Raw genomic sequence first — 13,804 nt, forward strand, 5'->3', positions numbered from 1 at the left:
GAGTTGAACTTCATGGAAGAAAGAGTAACGCAGCAGTGCAGTGTGGAAAACAAGTCTGTAGGTAAGTAACACCATAAAATTTGCTTCTTCTGAGTTTCTGAACAGTCTTACCTAAGGTATTATTAGAAGATATTTGAGATTTTCGAAGTCCAGTTTCGTGTGAGTAATGAGTCATTTAAGCTAATCATTTACGTCAAAGTCAGAGCCCAGTTACTCTTCGACGCTACTTCTGGTGATAAATAAAGTTAACGGTTAGCAGGTGGGGCGAATCCGAACAATAAATGTGAGGTGAAGCCGGACACCTATTTTTCATTGGGGCTATTTCGGACATTTTAATATGAAATCTATGAGATCAAATTAAAAATAGTTTAGACTATATATTTTTGTAGAAGCTGAGTTTTTATATACACATAGGCACATACATTGCAAAATATTTCTAGAAATAATAAACAAGACGAAAAAAAAAACTTCGAAATAAAATATTATTTTGGAGAGAAAAATTACCTGTTATAAAATTAGCCCACCCCGACCTTTCTGGGGCGGATTATGGAGCCACTTTGAAAATTTAAAAGGGACCCCATATTTTATATCAGATTCGGATTTTATGGGGGGAAATACCTAAATTTTATTCGATAAGTAAATGGCACTCCCAATCAATAAAAATAGTTGCACTAAGGTTTCTTCAATTGGAAATCCCCACGTTGTCATTTCAGAATAAATGTGCAATAAATAATGCTATTCTGTCTTATACTTCTTCATGACTCGTGATGGATTGCTCTATATTCAGAAAGGAATATTTTTTAGTGAAGAAAAACGTGTTTTATTTAGTTATGCTTCACCGGTAATAAAATTGATATGACGGAACCTGTTTTCTGTATGTTATCTCAGTATAGGCGTGATTGCTTTCGGTATAGCCCTTCACTTCTCATCTTTTAGTTTCAGTAACTGCTCAAACTGACTACCTCTAACATCCATAAATTTATTGATAAGCATTTCGAATAATTGTGCATAACTTAAAAGTGTGCCTGCAGTAGAGTTTAAACCGTGCACCTACATGTGCACTCTGGTAAATTTTTTAGGCATATGAAGTGCTATTTTCTGTGAAGGGAAGACAACAGTACACGTTATATTATACACGTACACGTTATATGTTAAACTTTACACAATACATTGAACTAATTTCGTGATGTCTGATTAAACTATTTTTTTTCAGATGGTTAGACAATATGTAAGGAAACAACATAAGTCTTGGTCAGAAGATGACTTTACAATGCTGTGGCTACGTCTAGAAGAGCCATGTCAATCCGGGAAGCAGCTGAAAGGTTTAATGTTCCTAAATCTACTTAGCCTGACTAACAGAAGAAATCAAACAAGAGCTTCCAATTAGAAAAGCTGGACGTCAAAGTGTTATTAGTGCTGCAATAGAAAAAATACATGCAGAAAAAAATCTACTTTACAAAAGGATTTGTCCTTGCCCCCCACAATATGCAAAAGTTGGTCTTTGATTTTGTTTCCGAACAAAATATTCCACGTCCCTTTAACACAAACAAATGATTAGCTGGTTCTGCATGGTTCTCATTTTTCAGCAAGAGACACAATTTGTGTCTGAGAAAACCACTAGACCTATCCACTGCAAGAGTGCAGGGGTTTAATAAAGAAACTATGATCCGTTTCTATGAGTAATTGAGAGAAACTTTGACAGAAATATCGTTATGGAATCACCTCGAGCGGATGTGTAATGTACACCAATCGGGCTTGCGGCTCACAACAGATCGACAAAACTGCTAGGAAAAGCTGGAGGGAAATCTGTTGTCCAACTAACGCACGAAGAAAGGGAACTTAGCACAAGGGAATCACCAGGGGAACGATTTACCTGTGAAAAGAACTTGCATTTTACAGAAGAAATTGTTAAGTGCATCGAGCAAAACAAGTGATTGTGGTAATTGTAGCTTCTGTGGTAAAAATGCATGTGACTCATGAAGATGGTCCTTGTTCAGAATGCACAAAATGCAAAATATGGTATCATGTATGATATGTTGGTGGTGGTGTTAATTTTTCATTCGTATATGGAAAGTGCATTTATCTTGAACTGTTCATATTTCAACAGTGATTCTATTGCAAGAAATTATGTAGTATAATCTCTAATGTAGTATAACCATACTGTGGCTAACTAGACTGTGTGATTCACGTTTAATTAAACAATAGTCATTAGACTATTAGAAATATAGTGTATAAGGTCCTTACTCAGAAAAGTTCTAATGTTCACTTTTTCATTCAGAATCAGGTAAGATATACATCCTGTTGAGCTTTGGTATATGTTTAGACCTGGAAATGCACCTATATCATATTTCTTATCCTTACTTATAAGTCATTTGTATTAAGAAAATGCACATAAGGTAAGTGTTTATATCGCATTTAATGTGTCGGATGATTTTGTAACCATATTTTGATTTTAAGAGTATTTTCTATTTCGTCCGGATTCGCCTCCCCTATTGTTCGGATTTACCCACCTCTTTCGCAATTTTCAGCAAAATGGCATCTTCTCTTCTGCTGGATGCTATTAATAAGAGCAACAGACTAGCACTTTATTATTATGTGTTATATGTAGATTAAACTCCAAAGAATATTTGGCCAGAAAATAGTGGCTTTCTCCACTGAATTAAGATGGCAACAATACAAAATATCTGAACTGTCCGGATTCGCCCCCCTTTACTATAATAAAAATTAGTAGTGTTATCACTAAGGATGGGAGAAAATGGTTTTTTATAAGAACCGGAAACCGATTTCTAGAAAAACCGAAATCCAAGACACCGATATCTCGGTTTCTTCAAAACCGGTTCGGTTTTTCACCGAAATCTGAAGAGACTTTTGATGAAAACTGAACCGGTTTTGGAGAAGACCGAAACCGAATGTAATGAAAACCGACAAACGTCTTCGATAAAAATCGAACCAATTTAAGAGAAAACCGAAATTTGTTTCCGTGTAAAACCGGATTTATGAACAGTTTAAACCGATTTCGGTTTCCCGAAAAACCGGAAACCGAAGAACCAGTTTTTGTGCCTACCACTAGTTACCACTAATAGCTTTAAGTCGGCAAATTAGTCGCACAACTTATCACCTGAAAGCACAGATGGCAACATATATTCGTTTGAAGTAAGTTATAGCGAACAGGTGGCGGCATCTATTAGCGTGAGTGTTTACTGCTAAAAGCAGCACAATACACAGACTGATATATTCGCCGTTCATTTAATTAACAAATTTTTTTTCTGTGCGATAAAAAGATATAGGCCTACCAATATAACCAAAGAACTGTAAACTATTAACAGCTTCCTGATTGTAGATTGCAAAAAAATTCTTCCTGATAATAATAGTAGGAGAGCATGTCATCCCGTGGTAGCTTTTGTGAAGATAAGATGAGAGGGTGATCTTTTGATTTAGAGGAGCCTTCTGATGAATAATTTTGATGGTGTCAATCAGTGGTGAGTGGTGTGTAGACATGATGGTGTCATCAAAACGGCGGACAACTTGATTCAAGGAACAAGCATTAACTCCGTTGTTTAAGGACCGATTTTCTTTTCTCATAGCTCATTTTAGTCAAAATTAAATTTGCAATAAAAACTGTTATGTAAGTATTTCCTCTAAAACTAAAGATATAGGAGTTATTTAATAATTTGATAACTTCATGAGCATTTACTTATGAAATAAACAAAAATAATTCCGAAACCGTTAATTTTTGAGAAAATATTTACATAACAGTTTAAATGAGAAATATAATTATCTTTAAAATGAGCTATTAACGAAGAAAATCGATCCATAAATAACGGAGATATGACATATAATATGTTAATTACACCATCAAAATGGCGGTCACGAATAAAATTTTACTTCTAAATATGTCATCCCGTGGCAGCTTTCGTGAAGATAAGATGAGGGGTTGATTTTTTTTTTATTTAGTGAAGCCTTCTGGTAAATAATTTCAATAGTGTCACTCAGTGGTGCGTGGTATGTAGACATGATGACGTCACCAAAATGGCGGACAACTCGATTGAAGAAACAATCTTTTTTTCCAAAACTGGTTCTATTTCTAACGAGAATAGTGTTTTCGAAGTTCTCCGGAAACCGATTCCTTTCCACAGAAATAGTTTTATGTGTTTTCGAAAATAGTTTTGGGCTTTTGTTTTACTAAAACCAATGCGATTTTTGCCGAACCCTTTATTGGTTCCTTCTGAAGAGAATTTACATATGTTTTAGATATTGAAATCGACTTAGTTTTCAATCAAAATTGGCTTGGAGTAAACCCAAACCAGTTTCGGTGAAAAACGAACCTGTTTTGGAGCACACCGAAAACTTCCTTGTTTATGGACAGATTTTTCCAAGGTTCATTTTAAAAGAAAATAAATTTTTAACAACATGATATGTAAATATTTCCTCTGAAACTAAATGTACAGGAGTTATTTAGTAATTGATGAATTATTGAACAGTTATTTATTAAATATTTTGTTATATCATGGGTTATAATAAAAGGAAATCACAGAAAAAGTACTTGAGATATGATTTATAATATCGTGTGATGGAATCTCGGTCAATGGCAATGATCTTGATAGTAATAGCGCATCTAGCCCAGGCCATGGGGCGGAACTCCCTAGTTTTTTGATTGACAAAAATAATTTAAGCTATTATTTATATAGTTTTGGAAGTTATAGCGAAGTCGTGATATACCTACCATAGTCTGGATTGTGGGTGCCACTCCCAGTTCTCACCTTCTACATCCGCCTCTGCTTGATAGCCAAATATGCATTACTTCTCTGTTTATGAGCTGGCTCTTTTCTCTTAATACCTTGTTTGCAAGATGAATAAATTTCCTTTGAAAAGTTCCATACTATATTTTTTGAAAATTGGATAGTTATTTTGAACGGGGTGTAACACTATTTCTAAAATGAGTTACAGTAATAAACAGGAGAAGTATATATATGAAATGAATTGCCTGAATATGATTGATTATGGCTTTGTAGACTATTTCTAGGCCTCTCATCTTTACCAATTTCCAAGTCAAACTCTTATTCCATTAGATTATTATGTGACAAGTTTTCATAAAATTTCTCACTAGCTCCATACTCACTCATTTCAGTTCACAGTAATCCATGTGAAGAGCATCTACGTGGTGGAGCGAATTTGTTTCTTGAGCAAAAACATTTCACTAAATGAAGAATGTAATCTAAAGCGCATTCCATTTCACACGTAACTGGAATTGTCCTTTTCTGCGGTCCATCCATATCCAATTGCAGATGGAATTGTTGGTTGGGATTTATAGTCAAGATTCCAAATCATAAGTTAATAATAAACTCTCTTCATGGTAGGTATAAATGAACACTTTGTTGGTGCCACTTTTTCCAGCTTGTCTATTTCTTCTAGAACACATTACCATCACAAATCTTGAAGATTGAAAATATTTGATTTCGGTTGGTAGAGTTGGCAGATGAATTTTTCTTGAGCTATCATCTTTTCATCAAGAATAAAATCGTGATTGCCTAGAGAACAAAGGGCTTATGGCATATCGTTTGATGCAGAACAAAAAACTTTCTAATACGAAATCTTCCATTTTCCTGACAAAATGCCTGAGCTATCACATCTAGAAAGCTAATGTAATGCTGAATGTGCAGAAGCTTTTAATGCACATAGAGCACTCAAATGCTCTAATCGAAATTATGTCTTTTGATTGGACACAAAACATGACAGCACTGGAAGTTAAGGATATCTTCCTATGTTGAAATTCAAAATATCTGCATCTTGTATAAAAGTAGAATAATTTGTCTATCTTCTTTTTTCCGCGTCGACAGAAAGGAGAATTATTCTTCGTATCTGCCACTTCTTGAGTTCTACGTTGATGGTCCAATGAGCAATGTGTAGATGATACTTCTGAATACCATGAAACCACAAAATTTTTCTTCTTCGCCTTTGTACAGTAAAGCATTATCTGACCCAAGTATTCTGTTAGTTCGTCTTTTTGTACCAAAGTTCGAATGCAGTTTCTGCATCGGGACATTTACTATATTTTTGCTGTCAGTGATTTCTGGGTTTCCGGCATCTATGGCCGTATGAGGGATGACGTCCCTCGGCGAGCACTCTATCCGAGAAAGGGAAGGAAAGAAGCGATATGGGACCAATAAGTTAGGTACCACTCTGGCATTTGCCTGGTGTGAATGTGGAAAACCCAAGAAACCTCATTGAGGATGGATGGCCTGGAAAAGCCTTTTACACTTTTTGACCGAGTGTTCTTACCGGGAATTGAACCCGGGACAGCTCGTTCCGAAGGCAAGCGCCACTTACGCGGAGCCACTTCTTCTTCTTCTTTTTTGCCTTGTAGTATTATTTATGGAGTTTTCTTGATAAGTGTTAAAACAAGGTGAACCTCATCATAGCTCCAGTACTTCGTTTCCATTTTCTTCATGAATGCTTCTGCTAGACTCTTGCAGTTTTTGACATCCATCCCTTTATTTATGTCAGGTGATTGAAGTTCTGGCATATGCCATTTACGACTGCAACTGAAAACGATATTTTATCAGTCAAACCTGCATCCGAATGGAGGTGATTTTACTCTATGATACTACTGTTTGGTGTGATAGATTTTAAAATCTCAATCAGCATACTTTATCTGAAACATAGTCATTGTACCGTCATGGTTAACAAGTCATCTGCGGACAGCTGACAACTCGTGCTTTCCAATCGTTTCATGTAAGTCCATATCATGCTGTAATGTGCTTATAACAAGTAGTTGAGGAAAAACAGATCTATCTGCCTTCAATTCTTTGATGCTGTCCGCTTCTTTTACTTTTATTTTTCTCTTACAACACAGATTTAGTTTATTCTTTTTGACTGGGCCCCATAAATTTATCGTACGGTTTTAGATATCAATCTTTGCTTTTTGAAATTTTCGTCTAATGGATTTCCAAGCGAACGAATGTTAATGAGACCTGCTATTATATTTAATGAGACAACAACCTTACTTAGAATGTTTACTAAATCAGAACTGTCATACGAGAAAGAATTTCCTATTCTTTTAAGCTATATGCGTAATTTCTTTAAGGCAATATCTCCCCTGCGTATTACTTGCCTAGAATCATCATTATGCTTGTGCAGTTCGGCTTCTTCCCATCCACACATCCAGCTAATTGCTAAGTCTCGTCAGAAATTCGTTTAAGTTCTGGTGCTGTTAGAAAACACTATGCTAATGCTGGAGATTTTTGAGTTATGCCTACTAAACCACCTACAACCTTCAAAGCTCAATTTCTTGTTCAAGTGTTTCATCAGTACCAAGAGCACACAACGGAATGTTAGTTTTCTTTACTACCCAATTTCCGTTTTTAAACTCTGCCCATATTTCCGGGTAGGATTGTTTCAATGCATGCATTTCTGTAACATAATAAGCTAACATAGTGGAGTAGTAATCCTTGTTCCTTGAATCGAGTTGTCCGCCATTTTGAAGACGTCATCATCTCTACATGCCACGCACCAGTGAGAGACATCATCGCAATTATTCATCAGTACGCTTCTCTAAATCAAAAAATCACTCTCTCATCTTATCTTCACAAAAGCTGACACGGGACATGTTTTTCCTACATATGCTCCCCTACTATAACACTAATCCATTAAGCCCATAACTTCTCTTTTCAAGGCTAAGTAGCTACATCTATTGTGCCGTCGTGGGAAACAACCCTTCTTCTACATTAGTAGATCCAGCAAATAACATTAATAACTTTGCTTTATGACAGAGAAATTAAGAGGAATAATTGTGACAGAAATAATGCAAGTACAAGAAAAATAGTTTTATTTATAGTATGAAAGATATAACATCACCAATTAGGTACAATTTAAGTAAAGAAGGAAATATTTTTTGAAACAGTTTTAATATTAGTCGCATGGTTTCTTCGTTTCTTCCATCACTGACCTGATAATCGCTTGCATCCGTCTGTATAGGGATGCCACTAGACTGGAACAAGCGCTGCCCCAACTGGTCTGATGAAAGTTAACATTATTATCATTGTAGGCTAAAGAATTACCGATGATAGAATACGCGGAGGAAACAAGAGGAATAAGAGTTAAATCTCTCATAGATTATAGTAAGTACCAGACAGCGGGCTAAGACTAGGTGTATTTCTTGCGCTAAAAATCATGCATTTGGTTCATTCCCTATCATCTCTCTATTCACTTTTAATTTACGTTCTTCCTCCTTTACTTTCGTTTTTTGTACTAGCTGCCACATTTATTCCGCAAGGGCTCGTGTTCCCATTAACCGCTTTCCCGCAGAAAGAAAATTCAACTTTTCTTCTTATTTTATGTATACTGTCTCATAAGCCACCCACGGCCAGCCCAAAGCCCGTGCTGAAAAAGGGGGACGGATATAATAACACCAATTAGGGACAATTTAAGTGAAGAAGGAAATATCTTTTTGAAACACTTTTAATATTAGTCGCATGATTTCTTTGTTTCTTCTGTCACTGACATGATGACCGCTTGCCTCCGTCTGTAAAGGGATGTCACTAGTCTGGAACAAGCGCTGCGCCAACTGGCCTGATGAAAGCTAACATAATTATCATTGTAAGCTATTTCTTTCTCATTTCTTCTTATTTTATGTATAATGTCTCATAACCTGCCATGACCAGTCCACAGCTCGTGCTCAGAAAGGGTGAGGGACTCCTGGGTGCCTCGCGGTGACCTGGGGCGTCACATGAAGGGATGATGGGTGGTCAGTAAGTACGTGGAGACACGTCACGGTTTCGCATGCCCGCATTGTACTGCATCCACTTCAAATGCGTAGCGGGTAATGCGGGCAACAACTGCAGGCAGAGGTGAGGGTTTTCCGATATGGGCAACTAGATCGTGCCCTTGGGTTCAGGAGATAAAACTACATGGTATCCCAACACATAAAAAAGGGATATTGCTGTGTCCAAGGGGCGGATCCCTCCCTACCTGAAGTATGACGTAGATACAGCCCTCAATAGCGTGCTCTTGGGCCCAGGATAGAATATTCGTATCCTAATACACACTTGTATCTCAAGAGTAAGTGAGGTAGTTAAAGTTTTCGTTCCAGGCTTTTATGACTCCATTGAGTGCAGGATCCACGACCCTACCAGGAAAGCCGTGCTCCCAAATGACTATTGTGTTTGAAGGAAGACAGTCTACATGAAGTATGAAAATATACGGTGTTCGTAAATAGAAGAAGTTCCATATTCCTTGAACGACCCTAAAGAGGGAGGGTGTGATATTCTGTCCCAATGGTGGCCTACACTTACCATTGAGTTTGGAAGTTAGCTTAGCCACAAAGTGTGTGTGGTACCTAAACAAATAAAATATAAATAGCTTCGTATTATTTGGGCGAGCCTACCAGGGGAGGCACAGCTCGCAAATGAACATGCTGCTCTAAGCAGACAGCCTACATCTGCCATTGAGTTTGGTAACGTACGGTATACCTCTACTATAACTAGAGGAAGTCTCATGTTGCTTGGAGGATCCTAACGGGAGGGAATTCTCATCTTTCTGCCCAGGGACTGAAGAGTAACTGGTGAAAATGGTCTATCTCAGGTATCTTAGTTGTTTCTGATCCCAATAGAAGGAAGGAAACTCTAAAGGCTAAAAGGCTGTCATCAAACTCAAATGGTAACTTTACACGCACTATTGGATCAGAAATAAAATACGGGAACATCTCGAACGGCGCCTCTCAACCTCTAAATGAAAGGCGGTAGTCAGTTAACTTATAGAGGTAGGCAGGGCCGGGACTCAGGATTCAGCACTCCAGACTTCGATCTGACCGAGCAATGGGCGTATCTCACTCCCATACAGAATGGAAATTACATTGCAATGGCGAGTCAAGGCAAAGGGACAACTTGACGGTGCATTACGTGCATGAGGGCACAATGTCCACACCAGAGGAACTACGGATGGGTATATCTAGCGGAGGCGGTCCCAACTAGGCTAAACAGCCGCAGCCAGCGTGCGAAGTGTTGGACTAGACCATTTAATCTGAATGTATTGTCTCTGTACGCAGGTTCGTTAGAATTTTACATTATTTTATTTACTCTAGAGCGAAAATTATGATGAAGTTTAAATTTGTATCATCATTAGTTTGGAGGAATCTCTCTCTGCTCCATGGACCGTTTTATCAAGGAAACTGCAAAGGTCTACTTATTCTTCCCCTTTGGCGTCAACTTTTAAAATTTTAGGTGGGGCCCTCTGCAACCAAGAATTTTTTTCGTGCAAAAAAAAAAAAAAAAATAGACAGACCCGTTTGCTTATTTTATACATATTGTCAGTGTATGTATGTTTTCGTTAGAATCCTGCTACTTTATGTACTTCTGCTGTATTTTCATTACCAATTTTGACATTTAGTGGCCGTAATGTTGACTGCCCTCTGCCCACATTATCACTTTATCACAAAAAGTTCTTATTCTTCTATTTTACGTCTACTATATTTTTGTGTCTAATTTCATTCGTTTTCGGGTTCTTCTTTCTGTTCTTTTGCTGTGGACTTTCCAAGTTTTGGATGGGGGCTTTTGTCCACAAGGACTTTTTTATAATAGGAAAAGGCTCTTATTTCATTTGGTATCTACCTACCAAATTTGATCGCAATCGGCTAGAATCACTAAGATGATGTTCCTTGTTAATAAGAGTCACTATGTAACGTCCTTATAATAAATGTACCTGTGTTGTAAGTACCGATCGTTGCTGGATCTTAATTCAGAGCATTGATCAAACGAGAGGAAAAATACTTAAGTCCATTCGCCTGTACTTATCCTCTATTGTTACAGAGATCCGAACAACCATGAAGCAATTGGGGTTGGATGCACAAAAGACATTAATAGAAACTACGAGTAACGTGTATACGTTTCCGGATATATAATTTTACCCAGAATTCCGAACTCCCGAGCCCAAAATGTGAAAAACTGGTCACACACACACACACACAATTTTATTATTAAGAATAAGAAAGTTTCCAATGCGTCACGCCAATTCGTATAAAATTCATTATTTTAAAGTGTAGTTTCGGAATATGATACATTCTTATCTCCATAATTCTCATAAAAAGGTAGATAGTATCTTTAAAAGATTTTTCTTGCTGTAAGTAAGTACTGTTTCCTTTAAAGAAAAAATTATTCATTTCATTTTAATTTTTGTCTAATAATTCGCCCAAAAAGGACCATTATTGTTATATCTATATCTATCTATCTATACAGGATGTTTCAAAACAACACCAACACCATTTGGGAAGTGATTCCTGACACGAAGATAAGACGAAAAGTATAGACCAACCTGGGTGCACAAATGCTTCCTTTCGGAGTTACAGCCTGACGAAAACATGAAAAAAAAATAAGGGTCCATACCTCCAATATCATGGAAATTATCGTAGTCGAGTGAAGACTTTATTTAGGAACTTGTATGTGCCCTGTCGAAATATACATGTTTCAGAATCCTGCGGTACCTCCTCAACAATTTTTCTAGAGGTAGTAGTCAGTACTTCAAATATTATGCCCGTAGCTAAACTTCCTCCATAACAATTATTGCATGAGTACCTCAGGATTCTGAAACGTTCATTTTTGCATAGCGCACATATTAGTTCCTAAGTAAAGTTTTGACCCGACTACGGTATGTCCCATAGTTTTGGAGCTATGGACCATTAAACTTCATTTTTTCGGCATCCTATAACTCCGAAAGGAAGCATTTGTGCACCCAGGTAGGTCTATACTTTTTGTCTTATCTTGGTGCCAGGAATCATTTCCCAAACGTTGTCGGTGTTGTTTTGAAACACCCTGTATATCTATCTATCTATCTATCTATCTATCTATCTATCTATCTATATATATATATATATATATATATATATATATATATATATATATATATAGATAGATAGATAGATAGATAGATATAGATATAAGTATAAATATTTCATGTGGTTCAACTAATGGTTGAGACTTACAGGTATAATTAAAAAATATTGGTATTGACTTCCTAAGTTTACTAATATTGGTATTACTAAGTTTAGCCCCTGATCTTTGGAACAAACCACCTTCTTCTTGTAAGGTTATTTACACCAAAGTGCACCCCTAAATCCATTTATTCGCAGAATAAAAGAAACTAGTGCCCACTAATAAACGAAATAGCATACAATCTTGGAAAATTACAGAAATAATAAAATATTATGCAATAAATTCACTATGCAAGTTCAAAAGTACGCTTATAATAATAATAATAATAATAATAATAATAATAATAATAATAATAATAATAATAATAATAATAATAATAATAATAATAATAATAATAATAAGGAGAAGAAGAAGAAATGTTCACCTTCCCTCTATAATTGTCACTCCAACGAATAATAAATCAATATGTTCCTATAGTGGGGACATGACACGCAGAAACGTTACACAGCGTCAATTTCGCGAATGATCTCGCAATCTCGCAAGAGAAGAGGGATTTTACGTATACATAAGAGTCGCGAATAGTACTACACATGATATTGTCGAATAAGCTTTTGTACAGCGATACACAAAATACTTACTTACTTCTTGGTGTGTGAACATGAGATCGAGTTTTTTTGGGGCTATTAAACAATATAGTTTGTAACATAAGTTAGGCCCAATTGTGAGTTCCATCTTTAGGAATTCAACTGTTCATTTTAGTCTTACGTAGCGATTATTATTGATAATGTTCAATACCTGTAATAGTTTTAATCTCTGTGTATTGTTTTTCTTCTTTTACATTTTAAAAACATATCCAAATAAATGGCACGATAATTCCTCTTATTGTGAATGTAAACCCCATTTGCAATTGGCAAAGAACAAAAATTTAGCATTCCGACGTAGCTGCAAGAAGTAAAAATCATGAAAGTTTTCGGGCTCTAACCATACTCATGGACATCGATAGTACTATTACTCCAAATGTGAAAATAGTGTATAAATCCAACTTTAGTGTTTAAACAGTATACTGTCTAAAGTCTGGGCGCTCTTCGTTGAAATCTGAAAAAAAAATTCAGCAATGTTGGTGAACTTGATAATCTGTATGAACTTTTTCTAAAATGGCAAGTTGAAGTAAATCATTTAGATGGTATAATTGAAGCATATGAGTAGCAGGAAGGGGATATTGACCTGTGTGTTGTATAAGAAACCGGCAATTACACATCCATGTTATTAGTTATGATCATAGTTGTGTGTCTTATTGTCCATAATGCCTGAGTGTATATACCATTGTACTATCGTATAAGAAAGACGTTGTGCAAGTAGAGCTCTATCCCTGCCTGGTGACGGTGTGATGAGGAATTACAAACCCCCACTTGTGAGGAACAAATTGCGTGTTGAGCAATACTGTCTGATGTTCTGTCACATTTAATTAAACTTCAGTAGTACCGTCTTTAACAATACCTTCTAGGTCTCCAAATAGGTTTCGGGATCTACCCGTACGGCAAGTTGACTGAGACATGTTATCGACGTTATCACCGTGGAGTGGATGACAAACAACCTGACGGTTCCAATCTCAATACCTTGGACTATAATATCTGGTTCACATTGGAGACTCAGATTGGTCGAGATGACACTCTGATAATGTATCCCTGAAACGACCGTTCTGCGAGATCTGGCAGGGTTTCCTTTGGAAGTGGTGGGTGTTACCATTAGCAGTTGGCTAATGCATTTACTGGCCTGTATGACTATCCACATTATGCATTTCGGAAAACATATAACTGAGCCTGTGTGTACAAATTTGTACATTAAATTTACCTATGGTGATGCTTGTTTGTTCTACAACATAC

Source organism: Thermobia domestica, chromosome 5 (genome assembly GCF_964235325.1).
Source record: "Thermobia domestica chromosome 5, izTheDome1.hap1.1, whole genome shotgun sequence".
In the NCBI taxonomy this organism is placed as follows: Eukaryota; Metazoa; Arthropoda; class Insecta; order Zygentoma; family Lepismatidae; genus Thermobia; species Thermobia domestica.